We start from the raw sequence: 14,334 nt of genomic DNA, 5'->3' as shown, positions 1-14,334 counted from the left end.
GAATAAATAAAGGCATAAATAAGAGTGGCTTGAGCCCTGTGCTGGACTTCCCTGACTCCTTCTGTTAACCTTAAAGTTCACTATGCTGAAAACTAATAGCATCTATTTGTCAAGAAGCCAGAATAATGACATTTTGTGCCATTATTCTAATGGATTTTTCACTGTGCATTTTCTTTAATTATTTGCATGAGTAATATCATTATGCATTCATGCCAATACAATTCTGATAATTAATTTACATGATGGCAATTTCTTAATGATTTTGATGTCAAAGTTAATAGCAACATCTGATAGTTGATCTGTTGGAGCTGACATAAATTTAACTTGTAATGTATTGATGCCAAAACCAACAGCAGCATCAAATTACATTGCAGAAAAATAAACATCCACAGGGTAAAAACCTCAGTGGAAAAGTCTTGATCCTTATCCCAGGCTTATAGGTTTAAAACAAAACCAAGGCCCCTAGACATGATGCATGTCAGATTTTTACTTCATCTTACTTTATTTATTTATTTACACCATTAATAGTATTGATGTCTGATATTTAAGAGATCAAATTATATTCTATCATATAAAGGATTATGTTCTTTCGCCTCCAGCTTAATGCATATATTCCATACATTAAAATGAAAAAATGCATTAATTAAGGTTTTATCTTTCTGGTTCTTTAAGCATGAAATCTAAACTGCTCTACAAGGGGAGAATTTAGGACTTGTGTTTGAACCTGAATTTGTATCTTGGTTTGTGATTTCAGTTTGCGTCATGTGGTAATAATATCAGCAAAATAGAATTTATGTGTAGGCAAAAATTGTTAATATCAATAAAATAAGAAACAAAGCAATGTATAATAAGGTTTGAGATCAATATTTTCAGTACATTTTTGCTATGTGGAAGTGATTCATAGATAAAGAGATAATTGTATGTGTAACTGTATATATGTACCTATCTTTTTATATATTGACTCATGTAAGTATTACAAGATAATCAACACAGAATAAAACCACATTCTTCAGTCTTTGTCTAGGAGATCTAAAGATCTCTTTACAAGTTTATAGGCATTTTTATTTACCAGTTAAATATTTTTGTACACCTTAGTACTGAAAAAATGTGTGTGAAACAAATTATGACAGCCATAAAATGATGGTTGTTTTCCCTTTATTTTTTTTAATCAAAAACAAAGCCTCATTCTGTGACACAGTTGCTAACATAATATTTATTTCCCCCTGCTTCAGCCTGTTAAATGTACAGACGAAATGGTAAAACCCATTACAAATAAAATTGATCCTGCTGTGTATTTCAACCTTTTCCCCAACTGGCTTTTCATCAATGTTATCCACCAAGGGAGTGCACATTTCATTTTATATAGTAAGGAGATAATTATACAGCCTCAATTAGACCTTCCATTGCTGGACTATAAAGGGCTGCTAGTGCAGACTCAGATAATTTGCCTCTAAAATGCACTACCTTTCCTTCTTCAGAGACGACAAGGAAGCTGTCACTCCCTACCTGCTGAACAAGTAGCTTATATGTCTGATTGCTTTTAGCTTATCTTTTCCTTGTCCTCGAAAATGTGAGGACACATTTGAAGCCAGCCCCACAGAACTCAGGCATGTCAGTGGGGACCCTTTGCTGTGTCTTTCCTGTGGAGATGAATGCTTCTTCACCCAGAGACAGCATTTGTTGAATGCTTTTAAGTCCCACTGGTGATGGTGAAGGTGCAAAGAGGCAGCAATAAGAGGCCAAGGTAGGTGGACTGCCTTTTACATGGCTGCTTAATGAAGTTTGCAATGAAAGGTGAACTTTGGCCCTAATGCACAGCTGTCTGAAGGCACATAAGCGTGCAGCTGCATGGGAGACCTTTGACACAAGCACAGCTCATCTCTGCAAGTTGGTGCCTGGTCACCATTTCAGAACCTCTGTCACTGCTGAACTAGTGCCCAAAAGGCAATGCCTAGCACCTGACATGGAGAGGGACCCAGTGCCAGGGGCTTAGGTCCTAAGGAGGTGAGGAGGGGAAAGGACAGAAGAAGCAGCAGGCAGGAACTAATGTGAGAGCAGGAGGCCCCTATGTTAGGAAGAAATTGTCCCATGTAAGAGGCCTTCCCGTAATAAAAGGAGATGACATGAGCAAATCCAAGTGGCTACTTGTGGTGCTATCACCTTTGCAAGTGTACAGGACATCTTGCCCATGCATATGCCATCTGTGGATGCACACCATTCATATACCCATCGACCCCATGCTGAAGTCCTCTCTTCCTCCTCCTCCGCCCTTTGCTTCTGGAGAATGTGCTAGGAGGTAAGAGTCTGGTGCTTAATTCTACACATACATTTCTGTGGAGTTGTATTTTGGAAGAAGCCTTTGGGATGAGATGGACTTTGTTTGCTTGGAATTTTTAGCTTTCCTGTGCAATGTTCCATGAATTCAGGTGTTCAGATACACATCTGCAAACTCTTGTAAATGCAGTGCTCTGATGGAGTACAGGAGAAGACCATAGATGAGAGGAGATGCCTGAGAGCTCTTGAACTCCAACAACCGTTTGTCAGGACAGAGCCTGACAAACTGTCAGGACAGAGCCTTTTTATGGGCAGTGGAGAAAAGAAAAGAAAGGGGAGATTTCTTTATGTGTAACGTTATCCTATATTAATTAAAGATTATTTTAATAATAAATTTTAAAAATAATAACATTTCATATTATGAGACTGAGAAAGGGGTGGAATACCACCTGACTGTCCTTTTCCCTTGGTCTGCAGAAGGCATGGGTTTTAGCTGCTCAAGTTTCCTTTGGAAATAAGTTAGTCAAGAACTTGGTTTTAAGAATAGCTGCTCAAGGAGAAACAGCAGTGTAAATGTTATCTTTATTCCAGGTGAGTAGAAAATCTCTTAAAAGCATTTCTGAGGAGTGTTCACTTTGTGGGTTGATTGTTGCAAGGTGTAAGAAATATGACTATAATTGTTGTTTGCACACTGAGAGACTCTCCCCCACAACCCAAATGGCTTTCTTGTGTGTGGCATTTCAGAAAATGCTTTTTTTTTCCTCTGAGCATGTGGAATGCCTGTGAAGAAAACATTTTTTTGGTGCAGGGCTAGTCATGAGTTGGACACAACATGTTTGAAATGCAATGTAGGAGTTCGAAAGGGAGGTTTTAAAAATTCAGATCTGCCTCATGACTGGGAGCATTACTAATGAAAATGTGTTTGAGTTTAATGTTGCAATTAAATGTCCCATAGAAGAGAATGAAATTAATTTCTTCCTTCCCCAAAAATCATACTTAAGTTTCTGTAGCCTTAAATCAGGCCCGGATAACTTAGCCTCTGAGTCAAAAACTGCTCCCTATGTCTCACATAAACAACCACACCCAGGCATCTCATATTATCTTCCATTTCTTCAGTCTGCCAATTACTTGACACACCCATTTATTGTGGGCTATCTTAAATTAGCTCCTCAGTGACTCAAACATTTATTAACTGGTCAGGTGCCAGGAATTCAGCATGTGCATGAAGCTCCTGGGCCTGGGATGTTGCAATGGAAGATGTTTAGGACACTGATGGTGGTCTTTCTGTACCCTGAATCATGGCAGAGGCAGCAGGGGTACCACCTGGGGATGGGGTTGTGGCTGGGATGTCTCCGCCACCCTGAGCTCTCTGGCTGCTTTGGACATGGGGCTATTGGTGGCTGCTCTAATACAGGCCTGGCACCTAGGTGATTTTGGGAGAATGATTCCCAATGAAGGGAGCAGATCCCTTGTCCATCTGCTTTTGGCCATGCTGGCCAGATGTGGCAAAGCAGGGACCTTCTACTCAACCCTTCCACCATAGACATATAGAGTGCTCTACAGGAGGTGGGATGCATCTTGTAGCAGTGTCCCTTTGAGTCATGAAGCTTGAGGGAGATGGCAGCAACGATCTCAGAAACTCAGTTTCTTTAATCAGCTGTGAGCACAGAGGTGTGACTGTGGATGTGATCTAACTGCCTCGGTCTTTAGCGCAGAAGTTGATTTCAGCAGAGGCGGTAATTAACCAGAAGGCACAACTAGCTACCAAGTAAAATGCTCATTGTTTCTCTCCCTGACAGCTAGCTCAGGCTGGTTATTAACACAAAAAAAGCTTTCACTTTGAAAGTTGTTTTGTTCTCTCCATCCTCCACTGCTATATTTCCTTTGCAAAAACCATGCTGAGCCACATTATGCTGTAGCTGAAGTTGTGGAGCTTCTTTAAGGTACCATTTGACACACACTGGTCCAGAAATCTCAGACTGTGAGAGGAACAGAAGAAGCAAGCAGTGGAGATGGAGGCAGCTTCTCGGTTCCCATGGCATGCGCTGCTGCATATTGAGCTGGGGAAACTTTTTATGGGAGAAGTTCCACAGCATGGTACATGACAGCTTTCTAAGGAAAGGGAAATTATCTCCTCTGTTACTTGTTGGTGAACTGGGATTGATTATGCTGAGTCCTGTAGCTGTTTGTATGTCTTAAGTCTGCAGATCACAAAGAGCTTTCACTGTAACTGGACAACCGTTAATGTCCATTTACTCCATTGTTTTTGTCATGCAAAGCTTTCAGTCATACAGTTTGCTGACTAATTGTACCAAGCAATGTGTTCCTAATACTGTATTTACAGTCTGTAATAGTCATACATAAAGCCCTAAAAAATATGCTATGTCTGACTCCTAAATCATATGATTTTACAAGAGGTTGTGTATATTTTTGCATCCACTTTAGACTTACACACATAGAGTATTTCCAATTGTTTACATATGTTAAAATCTCTTGCATTTAAATAGCTCATTATGCAAATATTTACAAAATACATGGATATTTATTTTTACTGTACCCTCTATTCAATCACTGAGCTGAGATTTAATGTCTAAATATTGTCTGCAGAGTCGCATGTGCAGTAATGAATTATGAGTAATTATGTACTGTATACAATTATGCAACAAAAATTACAAATTCAAAAAATATTAACATTACAAAGGCAAGAACTCAAATTTATGGAGCATCAGAGGTAAGGTGGAATCCTAATTCAACCTCTAATTATGCACATGTGCATTATAACATGGCCTTCACTAGTCACACTCTCTCCTCCAGCTGCCTTCAGCTGCAATGGGTGCATGTGTCCCAAGCTGTGTTACAGGCCAAGGCCCCAGCCAAGGCTCCAGCCAAGCCTTGGGATCAGACCAAGGCAAATTTATAGTTTCCCAGGCAAGGACTTTTTCCTGGATTTGATCACCTAAGCAACTGACCTGGCTCAGCAAGCATGTTTCTGGTTTTCCCATTCCTACAGCAAGAGCTTACAGCAAGAGAATGCCCTGCACTAATTCACCTCTCAGGACAGAGCCATACACCGAGCAGGACTAATTTTGCATTTGAGACATTTGAAAGAGCCTTGTGTTCTCATATAATCAAAGACTGACCCTGAAGTACATTGTGTTGAAAGGTTTTTCTGACCAGAATATCTTCCACCAGGAAATGCTGCTTTGTCAGAATTGAAATGCTTCGTAGGAACATTTTGTTTGTGATGATATTTTTGACAGAAAAAAATGTGAGCAATTCAAAATCTGAAGAAGGTTTTTCTTACTGCCAGTTGTTTCAATGTAGGCCTGATTTCTTTTTTTTTGGTCTCAGAGCATATATTATTTATATTTACTATTCATTAGTTAAATATTACCAAATCCCCTGCAAAATGTTCCTGAAATGTTTCAATCCTGTTAATTCTGACATTGACTGATTTGGTTATTACAAGGTTTCAATAAGTTTGGTTTTTAACAACTGTGTGCTTAATGGCCTTTGTGGATGCACAATGCTTTCTTATATGTTAAGAAAGCAAGCAAATTCCAGAAACTTAATTTCAGTAGAATTTATAACTCCTATGAGGAAGACACTCAATTAAAAAAAACCAAACAATTGAAGTGGATAAAGTTTTCCCAAGTTATAAGCAGCCAAAATAAATTTAAAGACTGAGCGATCTCAATAATACATGGCCTCCTTTGTTCCATCTATTACACTGCAAATGATTTGTCCTTGGAAATTTTTCTGAAAACAGTAACTGTATTCCATTTCCTAAATAATATAATTTACAAATAATTTTTAGCACAAAGAGCCAGTATTTGAAGCCAGATTTTTAATATTAGCTGAATCACTGATGAATATGAAGTATACAACTGTCTACAGTTAAAAATTATTTCCTAAAGCTAATTTATTGCAATATGTATCCTGCATATTGCTAATATCCTGATAAAAACCAGACTAAACAGAATTTCTCTTAAACTGAAGACGGGTTGGACTACAGTAATACCATTTGGATAAAGATTTCTCAGGATGCTAAAATGAATCTGATCCCAAGTCTTTTATTTCCAGATCAAAAAACATTTTATAACTTCCCGGGGTATTCTTATTCCTGGGATGTTTGTTTATATTAATTGACATGTATCTTAGCACATTCTGGCTATGGAAAAAGTTAAAGCAGAGCTGTGATGAAGGACACTCTCTTGTAGACAAGTTCCAGGAAATATTAAGAATCTTATTAAAAAGCAGTGCTTTCATAGCATTTCTCACTAAATAAACAGTGTTTGGCTAGTTTCTGACATCATGGATTGGGATTCTCCAATTCATTACTCAGTTTCTCTCTCTGGAGACATTGAAAACAGGAGTGCTCACAGCAGGTGTGCTCAAAAGTATAACCTGGGTAGTAAAAAATCCACCTTCATACAGGACATTGCAACGAGGACTTGTTTGGCTGTAGGCTTTGCTTTTTTTCTGTTGAACATGAATTGGTTGGGTAAAAGAGATCTCCCTGGTTTTCTACAAACCCTTATCCTGAGGTGGACACAACCCTTTCCAATCCTTTTTACATTTACTTTTCTCCTAGCTGCTTGTTGTGGATCTTAAGAGAGAAATCAGCTTCTGATCTTCCAAAAACTGAGATTTCTGAACAAATTTCCTACAGACGTATTGAGGGGCAAGAAAGCCAGGAGGGCTTATGAAGTGGATCTCAGTGTGTTTATGAAAGGGATTACAGACCAAGTTTTCCTGCAGTAGCAGCCAACTGTGGTTAGTGGCTCAGGAGTTTCCTTTGTTTGCTCAAGCAGACTAGTCCAGACTCAAAAGGACTAATCCTCTCAAAAACTTCAGCTTCTTTCTGGAGGCCAGCAAAAGCTAGCTGAGGCATGGGTTCCTGCTGCTAAGATGCAGGCCCAGAAATCAGACCTATCAGTCTTCAACGAAATATCCTTGGGGTCCTGTCTCTTCTGCTGGCTTTCTTCTCCTACTCCCACCTCAGTCTCACGGTGTGGTCTCAGGAGAGTCAAACAATGTACACACCACATTTTCTCATCTAAAAAAATGGGAGAAACATTCCATAAACCACTCTTATGATGGCAATGATGGGAAACAGCTCCACGATGCTTGAATAAAATATGGTAGATGTGCAAATCATTGCTGCAGTAAGACTGCACCATAGAATCCAGTACTTGGAAGGCTTCAACCCAAGAAATTCTACAGCCTCAGCTTGCTCTGCTCTAACTTAAGACTCTAATCTTGTTCCCCTGACCCCCTCTTCCATCACTGGACGTATCTTCCATCACACTAGCTTATTTCAGGTGGGAAGCAGAATGTCTTTAAAAAGAAAGAGCAAAAGGAAGGCAAAAAAATGGACACGTCTGTGCATTTCACATGTGATGTCCACCCACCCTCTGCCACATAGATGCAAAAATGTTGAGTTTATTTATACATATGAATAAATATGCTTTTTTATCACTTCAACTTGTAAATAGGAAATGAAGTCACAATCCTCAAAATTATAATGGCAGGCACACAAAGACACAGTTGCTGGCACGGAATTCAATTAACAGATAGCAATCACCCTTGGGTGACTGTGTGAGGTGGAAATATACAGGCATGCTAATAAGTAATAGCTTAAAGCCAAGGCATTTATCAGCCAGCAGCCAGACATGGGCATAAGTGTGGGCAGACAGCACTGCTCTGGGATATTTAATAAAACCTGCTCTCTTCACTTGAGGATTTGTGTTTAATCATTTGGTAACATTTTAGAAACCTTCAGCCTGGGAAGCTTCTCAAATGGAACTGCTTAGGTCAGAAAATGTAGAGAGTTATTTACTGATGCTAAAATAGCCAAAGGAACAGAGTGGATTCTAGGTAATATTAACAAAATTCTTCGTTGCCATCTTTTTGACCTTTTGAGTTTTTGGGATATGCCTGCTATGTGAGGCATATGTGAAGATATATGTGAATCAGAGCCTTATCTGGGGAAACATGCAGAAGGCATTCATTAATACTGGGGAAACGAATGATTGAACTGCTGTTTGAAATAAAATTTTAACTCTTTTTTGCTTGGTTGAAAGCCTAAAGCTAAAATAGTTTTCTTCTAGGCTCCTTGAACTCTAATTTACATTGCATTTTGAGCTTTCAAAGGCTTCAGGCAGGCCAAGGTTTGTCATCTGCTGAAAGATGTTCAATTTAAACTTTCTCATCAGGGCTCTCTTTTTGCCATGGCAATTGGGTGAATTTGCAGGTCTGTTTTGCATGGCTAAATACCACTGCTTAGAGGAAAGGGAAATCCAGATGCAAAGTCAATGAGTTTGTTTAAAGAAAGGAAGTTCAACTTAATAAGACATTTGTTAGGAACTTCACACAGAAGAAATGTAAGGGATGGTGTTAGTACATTCTTGGGTAAACTCTCCAGGGTTAAAGCATTCATCAAACGAAGGTGCTTTGGAGCAGGACACATGGAGGCCAGCCAGTCTAGTCAAGGGACATCCCGGAAGCAGCATATGTCAGTAATTATCAAGGAAGGCTGGAGCCTGTTGACTTTGAAGCAAATAGTGTTGCATCTCTCACTGCTTTTAGTTTTGCCTGTGTTCTGGGTAAGCAATCATCCCTTTTGCAGTCATTGGCTGTGCCCCCGAAACTCAGCTGGTGGCAGCGGGAAGTCTGCAGTGCCTTCACTCCTTCCCTGAGAGCAGGGAGCACCCCTCTGAGCATACTGCCTCAGCAGACCACATTGTCCCACTCCCTGGTATGGCTGTCTGCTTTTCTTTGGCTGGAACCTTTCTGATGCCTAAGCAAGCCTTGGTGGTCACCAATAGCTGCGTAGGAGCTGAAGTGGTGTGGTGATTGCCCATTTGCACAGTCTTAGTCATTTTGCTTTGTCAAAGGAGTCACCAAAGGCGTAGGTGGGCTGACACAAATGTTAAAGATGGGCAGTGACATTCTATAAGCACCCTCTAGCAGGTGTTGTCAGTACCTGTTCTTTTTTTCTGGGGGATTCACATGATGTACAAATCAGTGGCCAGAGTCTCTGCCAGCCATTTTCCTCACTTCTGGCGTGCAGCCCAGCCTAGGCTCTACTCAGGAAGCTGTAAAGTGGCTCTGAATAGCTGCTGTGAAGCTGTCGCTGTGCTGCTCCTATCACAAAGAGTTTTCAGTGCCCGCCTTGCTAATGGATGGGTTTCTCCTATACAGAGTGCCAAACAGTGCGGTGATACATTCAGGTTTTATTGGTGTGAGTTTAGCGTTGCCGCATTATTCATAATGGAAACAGCACAAGAGAACTGCACTGTTCATCCCAAACAAGAGACCATAAATCCTGTGAACCACGCAGCACCGTCAAATGGTGTGTTTTCACCACTTATTTTGCAGGAAACCTATTTGTATTCTGTCTGTATGTAAACCCAAGCTGTCTTAATATTGCAAGCCCAAACTGTGTCAGAGGAGGTAATAGCAACAAAAAATAGCAACCAGTACACATTTTAGAAAACTCAGTCATAACTCCATGATACTAGGGCTCAGCACCCACTGCCAAGTGGGAGGGGAGCACATGCTGTGGATGGTGCACTGCTCAGGGGGCTCAGCCCTTGCCCAGCTGCGGGTTATGACGGTGGAGCCCTGCGGTTGCCTCAGGACTGAACATTGATCCCCTTTGCTGTGAAGGGTTCATGTGCATGTCTGCATTTGAATGGGGCAGGGGAAGACTTTGTGCTTCTGCTCGCTTGGTTTGCTTTTACAGAGAGCTGCTGCAGCGGTGGGGTGTGTGGAGTATGCCCAGCGGAGGTATATTAGTGGGCTGAGTGTAGGTAAGTTGGTCAAGAGTTCAAGACGATTTTAATTTACTGTGATGAGGACACATCACCTGCCTAATATAAATATGCCAATTTGCTGGTATGCTTTCCTTGGGAGACTGTCCCAGAGGGAGCCAGTCTTGGCTCCTGATAGGAGTGAGCAGTGGCTCTGGAGAGGCTAGGCTGAAGCCACTGCCTCCCTTCATGTAGGCACTGTGTGATTGTGAGAGAGATGAAGCTGACTTTTGCATTGTTTGCATTGAACCTAGTGACCCAGAAACTAAGGGCTACAGAAGCTATTATCAACCATTTCAGCTACTGCCTCTTGCAAAACTCCTGTTGCCCTGCTTCCATCAACCTTTGCTGGGCCTGCAAGCCAGGCAGCAGCTGCCCCCTATCACACACGGCCTGAGCACTTTTTTTATGATACTGCAAGCACTCATCAAAGGAAATGTTTACTAGAAGATACGTGTACGTTCTAGATGGTAAGTGTTAGTTCATTCAGACATGATGGCTCAGGGAAATTACGGACCACACTCTTGTTACTTTTGCAGGAAATATTGCCTGAACTCATGGAGACACCTCCCCTTCTCTCCTCTTGCTTTCTCTCCTTCATCGCCACTCTCTCAGGTATAGCTGCTAAAGTGAGTCACCCTGGTTTGTGAGGAACCTCTGATTTCTTAAGCCTCACCTATGAACACTCCAGCTCCAGAGCTGTGGGCTCACGAGCTCAGCTAGGAATTTTACTTTAAAATATAGGTATAGGGTTCTTTAATACCTTGAGATAGTGTCAAGAGAATAAGCCACACACTTGTTCCCAAGGGGTTTCTTTATTAATTTAGGGGAAACAATAAGGGAACTTGGCAAAAGTTCAAAAAGGGCACTACGTAAGCTAGACAACATGTTCCACTACAATACCAACTCAGAATATACTATTAATCCATAACACTTAAATCAAGATGTAATCAATCCACAGCACTTACGTCAAAAGCCAATCCCTCCAACTCCGAGCCACCAAAAGCATCAAGCAAGAAGCAAAGAAAGAGAATCAGAGGAAACAAGAAGAGAGAAGGAGAAAGAGGGAGAGATAGCTACCACTGAAACCTTGTGGAAGACCAGCTTCATATGTCCAGACGACAAGGCAGTGATGCATGGCAAACGTATGCCTGTGGTTTTGTCTGCTCTGGTCCCTGTGGACAGGCCCCCCAGGTGAGGTCTCTGACCCACCAGCTACTCTGGGGTTCCAGGCTAGGGTAAGGGGCAGTGTCCTCACTGTCCCTGCCAATCTGAGGCTGGGTGAGGGGCTCCAGGAGGTGTGATGTATTATAGTTTTCCTGGGCTATTTGTGACTGTCAACTACTCCGGGGCTTCCCCATGTGAATTCCAGGGACCTGCCATGAGGGAGACAATGCCACTTCACCTCCGTGAGGTTCAACCCATCCCTTCAGACACACACACATGCGCGCACACACACGCACACACACACTCTCCCCACAAGGTGGTTCTGACCCAATAATCACTGGTCTTGTGTCTAACAGAAGCAAATGCTCTGCACTCCTCTGGCTACTTTGTTCACTGTTGGTATTAGCACTGGAAATGCTGACAGCAGCTACTAAAGGTTAAGTGTGTTTGTAGAAAATCAACAGTGTGGTGCCCCCTTCCCCCTCTTCCCTCAGCTCCTGAGGGGGGAAGTGGCCCTTCAATACATGAAGAATATAAGTTCACATTTCTCTGTCTCAGAACACATGCATTTATGCAAGAGGTTTAAAGGATATCTTTTATGATCCTGGTACAGTGATGCTTCTCTTAATTCAGTGCTTGGAAGAGTGACAGAGGCTTCTACAGCGTTGGTTGTTATGCAGGACGTGTGTTTTAAAACGTTAAGTACCTTGATTGTCTCTCATATAGCTAGTGCTGTCAGCAGTTTGCATAGTGCTTTTATGTGCCTTTTTCCTCCCTGAGATACCCGTGTTAAGTTCAGAACTGATTCTGCTTCTGAAGCAATTCATTAAACATCTTTAGTGCACCACTTCTGTGAAGAGGTCAATTTGTTCTTTCTGTCTAGAGATGCAAAACTCTGGCCTTCAGTTGGTAGATGCAAGTATTAGGTTAATTTCTTACTGTTTAACTTATGCTTTCTTTCAACCTATTCTCTCTAGCAATCCCTTCCTTTAACATAGGCATTCATTATTGATGAAATACGGAGACTGATGCTACTGTACCAGTCTAGAGCAGGTGCTGTTGGGTAGCCTGGCATGCACACACTCTACCTCTCACCCTCTTCAGGAGGAGACATTTTTCAGATGAAAGAAAACAGCTATTTCTTTCTCTTATGTTCCTTTGTCTTTCTTACAAGGTACCAGTGTGGTGGTGGCGGTGGGTCCTGGAGCACAACTAGCCTGAAGGTGACTCCTAACCCAGCTCACTTACAGACTGCTGTGTATGTGTGAGGAGTCTCTGGCTTCTGTTTCTCTCTGAGGTGGGCTTTCTGGAGGTTAGAAACAGGACTCTGGGAAGGAGTCATGTCCCAAGCTCAATTTTGTAATGTTTTTTTCCTTGCCTTATTGCTTGAAGAGAAGTTTTCAGGGAGGTTTTATCTATAAGTCCTCATACTCACAGATCTAAATGCCTTTGTGTATTCTTGTTGTTGGGTGGGCTCTTTATTTGTCTTTGTTTGTTTGTTTTGTTTTTAATCTTGATATTTCTAATATGGAAATTGATCTGGATCACATCTGCACATACTAGATAAAATAGGTTTATTATTAAATGTAATTTTTAGGTGAGATGAAGTGGACCAAAATTAAACTTAATCTTACTAGGGTCCTAGATAAACTATTTTTTGTCTTTTTTTTTTTTTCATAATTCTCATCATTGTTCTGGGATCGCTTTTATTTTGCCATTGCATCTAGGAATGTGGCTCATGGTGTTTAGCTAGCCCACCAGTTCTGGAGGGAGCACACCTGCTGAAATAAAAATCAATAGGTATTCATAAAGTTATCCCTAGGACCTTAGTCAATCTTTACTGAGTAGGCCTGACACAGCAGATCCTGAAGTAAATGGGACCACTTCTATTGGAATATTAAATGTGTTTATTAAAATGTCATCCCAAGACAAGTGTGGATATATGGAGTTGATATTTTTCCTGAACACTGAATAATTTAGTAAAATTATTATATTTCTTATTACAGAAGTTACAGCCCTTTGGGAAGATTTTTATTTAACGTAAGTATTTTAATATATTTTTCTGGACTATATTTTGCATACAATGTAGTTTCTGTTCGGAGGTTTTTTTTGTGGGAGTTCTGTTCTGTAGAGGTTTTTAATTTTTTTTTTTAATTTTAAAATTTTTAAAATTTTTTCTTTTAGACAAAGTCAGACTGAGAATTTAAAAAGCAAAACTGATTACAAAAGGTACCTGGAGAGCAGAAATCAGTGTGGACTTCAGAAGTAACAGACTCTCAGAGCTAGTGATAGAATAGCATTTTTTTTCTTTCTTTTATCATAGACAGGGTCTGTAAAGGTATGTACTTGAATCACTAAAAATGTCCAATTCTCAAGGATGCTGACCAACTTGTTATTCTTCATTTTGATTTAGATAAGATATTTTCAGTGCATGGTTCATTTCCAAACAAACCAAACCAGAAAAGCCTGAACAGTAAGTGATGCTTCACATTTTCTGTTGGGAAAAAAATTTCGGAAGCTCATAAAATGTCTCCAGCCTATATAATATATCACGTCATATTAATTTATGGTAGTCAGTGAACAGTCAGAAATGGTGGAGGAGAAAGATTGAGAACCTATAATATTCTGCTTTATTCAGAATTGTATATCAGAGGGCTTTTTTTTTTTTACCTTTATACAGAACTCAGGCACAGCATCTTTTCTTCCTTGCTTCAGGAAAAAAAAAGAAAGAAGGAAAAAAAGTCTACATATTTGTATTATTTCTCCAAGTAGCAAATTCCCTCTGCCAACTATCTGTGGGTGTGCAGCCCTTCCTCAGGAACATGCTGTAACTTCTGAGTTCCTGTGTTTGCGATATCACAGTGCTTTTGCTCTGCAAAACCATGAATGGGGCCATTATGAGGGGCTGCCAGATAATTAAGATTCTGAGAGGGATAGGCTGCTAAAAGCGTGTTTAGTGAGGAAATTACAAGGCCAATAAAAAAAAATGTCTTTGCAAGTTCCGATTGTACTCTTTTCCTCTGTGGGTCTAATTTTTCAAGGTCTGACTGGATCATGTTGGGGTTTTCTTTCATCC

The 14,334-nt window shown here is 40.6% G+C and overlaps 1 long non-coding RNA gene across 1 annotated transcript in view; it reads left to right on the top strand.

The window, feature by feature from the left end:
• LOC108496715 overlaps positions 1 to 12,549 on the top strand; it is a 29,661-nt gene extending 17,112 nt beyond the window's left edge. The window contains exon 3 of the long non-coding RNA XR_001874551.1: positions 12,433 to 12,549. This is a non-coding gene — a long non-coding RNA (uncharacterized LOC108496715). The remainder of the gene's footprint in view (positions 1 to 12,432) is intronic.
• Positions 12,550 to 14,334: the final 1,785 nt, after the last annotated feature.

This window comes from Lepidothrix coronata, unplaced genomic scaffold, assembly GCF_001604755.1.
Source record: "Lepidothrix coronata isolate B3197 unplaced genomic scaffold, Lepidothrix_coronata-1.0 Scaffold42, whole genome shotgun sequence".
NCBI classification, from domain to species: domain Eukaryota; kingdom Metazoa; phylum Chordata; class Aves; order Passeriformes; family Pipridae; genus Lepidothrix; species Lepidothrix coronata.
The sequence above is the reverse complement of the archived record's forward strand: the minus strand, read 5'-3'. Positions and strand labels throughout refer to the sequence as shown.